The sequence below is a fragment of the Myzus persicae genome, unplaced genomic scaffold (genome assembly GCF_001856785.1).
Source record: "Myzus persicae strain clone G006 unplaced genomic scaffold, MPER_G0061.0, whole genome shotgun sequence".
In the NCBI taxonomy this organism is placed as follows: Eukaryota; Metazoa; Arthropoda; class Insecta; order Hemiptera; family Aphididae; genus Myzus; species Myzus persicae.
In genome coordinates, this window is record NW_019104032.1 from 48,819 (window position 1) to 53,970 (window position 5,152).

A 5,152-nucleotide genomic window follows, 5' to 3' on the forward strand; every position below is an offset into this window, starting at 1 on the left:
TCGTTTTCAGGCTCATGGGGAGCTAAGAACGCTCATATTCTATGAGACCCCGCACAAACCGTTTGACCGCGGTCAAATAAAATATTATATATATTAAGCGTGCAAAGTTTGACGTCTATAGTTACACATACTTACCTATAGGCATATTATGTACTCTAATTAGAGAACGGACCAAGCCGAGTCGTATAGGTTTTTGCAGGACACGCTATTTGAAAATTAGTTGGTCAATAGTAATATGCGTATTATAATATTATACGCTCGCCGCTGTCGGCCGTTGTAATTCTGGTTATTTTACGAGCGTTCTAAACTTCTATGGACCGTTTAAAATGTTTGAACTTCTTTCACGCCGCCGCCGAGTATTTAGGTGTACATTAATAATTGTATGCATTGGTACAACATCATAGAAATGCTGATTGAGTTACTCATTTACTCTGCTCTTGTTCGGACACGTGACGCACACATTGTCTATAGTGTCTACTATAATACGATGTATCTTAACTGCCGGCAAATGAGAACAACTTATTTATAACACTATTGCGACCTATTATCCGACAACCAATTTATTGTTTTAATTATATAAACATTCCACTATAATAATGTAATATAGAGAATTCATGTAAAATAATTTGAATTGTAATCATTGCAAAGTTGTAAACATTAAAATATTAAAAAATAAATCTGTAAAAATTGATATTGTCTTCGATAAAACATTTCTCGTTTATATTAAGTATACACGTCATCATAACTTTATAAAGGAAACCTCGTTCTGTTTTTAAATCGAAAACTAACACTTCTCACTGAATCGATATAATATACAGCCCGTGCTTGACGCTTGTTGAAATACCTGGTATGGCGGTACAATAATAATTGCAATACCATCGTTGAATGCTTATCACTTCGACGACTTTTTAAATCTTTTTTTTATTATATATGTATTACAATAATACTAACAACAGTTATAATAAGCTCGATCTGCGTCCATCAGAATGCGGTTTTCATGGAAATGGTGTGAAAAAATTGGAATTTACGTTCTTTCGCGTCATTTGTTTACTCTAAAAGGGGTTTCACACTGAAAACTCGTCCAACACTTGTTTCTGGTTTTGTCGCTGCGTTTGGACAGGGATCATTACTTACGCCTCGATTTGTATGATTTTCATAAAAAATAAATAAATTGCTCGTGTTAAAGACTTAAGAGAAAATACACCGCTTTGTATCGATCAATTTATAGTATAACGTCGATATTATTAAACTCGGACATGCTATAAATTAGTAACTCGAGTAGGTCTGCTTGAATAGTAGCCACCACAGTAATTTATTGTGGTAGTGAGATGGTTCATTTTTCTACTGGTTATAAGACTATAAGGGTCGAATAATAATATAATAATTAATAATTATTGTTCTGTAGTCATGGGTCTTTGGTCGAAAGTCACGGTTAGCCAAATACAATGTCTGGTGAACACATTTTTGTCATACGTGGAAGTCGTGAAGGCGATTATAAGGAGTTTATTTGTAGAGCCAAGTCTAAATACATAATTAATGTAAAGGAATTAGATGTGGGCAGACAAATAAATGTTTGAATTATTATTAGTCTCTGTTTTATACTTTTATTTAACATAATGATGTTTAAAAATATAGCGATGTGTAAATGCAAAAACAAATGTGAAATAAGCCAACATTTACTAAACATCAGAACACCCAAAATTTGGCACATGTCAACTTCAAAAGATTATCACATCACTTATATCTGCTAGAATCCTAAACGAAAAATTTAATTGAGCGACATTTTAAATCACCTAATTCATTTATTCGAAACGACACGTCACTTTCATGCTCTGAAGGCTAACCGCTTAAATTGTTATAATTGGTCGGACCAAAATACACAGCGATGCGAAATGTGCAGTAGTCTTCTCGTTTAGAACCATTCATCTCGTCGATCGATTTAAAATAGATTTACATTATGTGGTAGACATCGTGTTTATGGATCACGCGCCGCCATCGTTATGTGGTGAAATTAATTCGTTGTTTGTTATTTACATGAGTAGGCTTACCTATCATTTAAAATATTATGCTTATGAAGTTATGAATATGAAATTTAAAATGTATTAGTTCAAAAACTAAAAAACGATAAAAATGGTAAAAAAATGAATATATTATGTTGTGTCAATTAATTTAAACAATGTGTACAATTATTTCTAATAACATTAATATTATTTTTCTCATAATATACCTAAGCGTTTAAAGTAAAAAAAAAGATTAATGATTCGTATTACTCAACAAAACGCAAAGTAAAAAATAATTGAAAGCGACACATGCAGGCACAAACATTATACTCGACGGCCGCGGCCGAGTGCCAACTACACTGGTCTTTTAGTATACATATAAAACTTTTATATTTATTATAATGCACATGGCGTTTGGTGTCTAATATAATCATATCCGTCTAAACTGTATATTATAAGTCGTATATATATTGAAATAATATACCAATATTATATTTTACACGGTTAATGGTAGTATAATTTTATAAAGAGACGAACACGTCCGCCACGGTGGAGAGAGGCGAAATGCGTGTAAATCGATTTAATAATTCAATAAACAATAATAATATTGCATTATTATAACACGTAATCCTTTGATCCGTGCCGACCGCCCCACGTCCGGCGACGGCAATTTATTATTATTAGTGGGGCGATACGAGTACTTGTATCGGAGACTCGGTTTCACAACAAAACCCACGATAGTACCTATAGTTGTTCGTTTATAAGAAAACGAGAGATCCAATCGTTTGCATATTATTTACCTAAAGATGGATTTTTGTTACTGTAGCGGACATAAATTTACTGTGTCATAATCATCTATATAACTATAGAGTTACTCAATTCATATATATAGAAAGATGTAATATAATTTATCCTTAATAATTAAATCATTGTTTTTAAACATTAAATGGAACAAGCTGTAAGAAAAATTTAAACAAATGCCATGCATATGAACTGCGGCTTACATGGCTTGAGTTAATTTTTTTTTAACAAACAGTTAAATCTTCTTTAAAATGTATAAACATAAATCTGAACAACTACTTTTCTCTTTTGTTTTTGATATTTGGACAAGCGTTCAATAACATCACGCTTAAAAAAATTGTTCACGATTTATTATTCTCTATGTATAGAGAATATAATAATAATATGTAACAAACAAATCATTCCTGTATGACGAATAACTTGCCCATTGTAAAAGAGAGGCAAATAACTATATATTATATAGCATTATAATATACTATAGGTAGGTACTTACATCGAGTGTTATATTAAAGAGGATAATAAAACAAAGAAGAAAATTAAGTAGTTTTATGGGCGTTTGGGGTGGGTAGACGATTCTTGGTAAGTAGGCATATTATATATTTGGCGTGTAAGATCCGATAGTTCTTTTCCGTACAGTGTACTAATGAGAGTCGTTGCGGAGGCGGAAGAGAGTAAAAAACGAGAAAAAAATCCAGCCACATGCGGTTCGATACAACGTAATATGTATATAATAATAATATAATATATTATATTATAATGGTTTCTAAGAGACGCGTACACAATGACCTCCCTCATCTGCAGCGGAGTAGGCAAGAAGACCAAGTGGGTTTCTCTCTCCGTAGCCATCAGCCGCTGAGCGCGTTTAACTAATTACATTTTTTCGGAAGTACCCTCTCGCATATGCACATAATAATAATAATAATGTTATGTCATACGCTTGGCAAAAACAGTATAACACACGGACGTGTTTATAGTAAACTCATTAGCAGAGTGGGCTTTTAATTGGTAGGTTTTTACTGTTGTAGGGCTCAGGCAAACAAGCTGCATAGTGCATAGGTATATTAATATTAACACTACACATGCAGTGTACACAACGGTTTCCTTGTGATATTTTGTACTATACTTAAGGAGTATCATGTGGAGTACAAACTTCTGTTTTCAAATGAGAAATCACCTTTTCTACAGTAAATTATTTAGCAGATAATTTTTCTGATGAGTTGACGTATTAACATCAAAATAAATTTGAACAATTAGTTTTTGAGTTATTTAACTTTGTTAAATGAGACAATGGTCCATATTATGATGACGGGTATGGAAGATAACACAGGAATATCATAATTTGAAAATGTATACAATAAATATTAATCTATCAACATGTGTAACAAGTAAAAATTGTTGAAGTATAATATAATTACGCACTAGATCCAATATTACATCTACTTTATATTTTTGTATAACCATTTTTAGGTACTCTAGTTAGTACTTTATAGTTTATACTGTTTATAGTAAAAATAAAAACATTTGAATGACTAAAAATTACTTTTTCAAATTTTGAATTAGATACCTCATCAATACAAATTTTACCAAAAAATCACCGGCTTAATAATTTACATTAGAAAATGTGTTTTTTTTCCGAAAAACAGTAGATTTATTTAGTTCCAGGACAAATAATAATAAAACCTCATGAATTTGAAAACATGGTCTTTCATAGTGGGATATTTAAGAATTCCAAAAGTCAGAATTTGAATGAATTTATTTTTGAAGAAAAAAAATGATGGGGGGGGGGCTATCATTATTCTCGGTTTAAGTGTTTAACCACCCTGTGTATTATATTGTTATTAATTTAGGTATAGGTATATACCGACCGTTATCAGTACGCAATTAACACGTGCAGCTAGTGCGTGTGTTTTGGACGGTGTTAAATACTCAACAAGTGGATGACACAGAGTACCGCCAAATACCTATATGATATTATATAAATGCAGAGTGTTACGTTTTGAATTAAACATGAGGTTTTTTTTTGTCTACTGGTTTAATAATAATAAACTAACAACAATGTAATATAAGGCTGCTCGCGTTACGACGACCCTGGGCTTCGCGTGGGATGCTGGTTGCTGTACACCGATATGATGTACGATCGACAAGGATTTAGGATATTACACTATATCGTTGTACGTACCTAACTAATTTGCCATCGTTTCATAATCCCGCCCCCGCCACACCCATATGATGGGAACTACGGTGAGGAGGAAAGAAAAAAAATAAAGTATATACTCTATTATAATATAGACGACGTTTTATATACACTTGTACATAATAATATAATACTAATATTATAATTTATAATAACG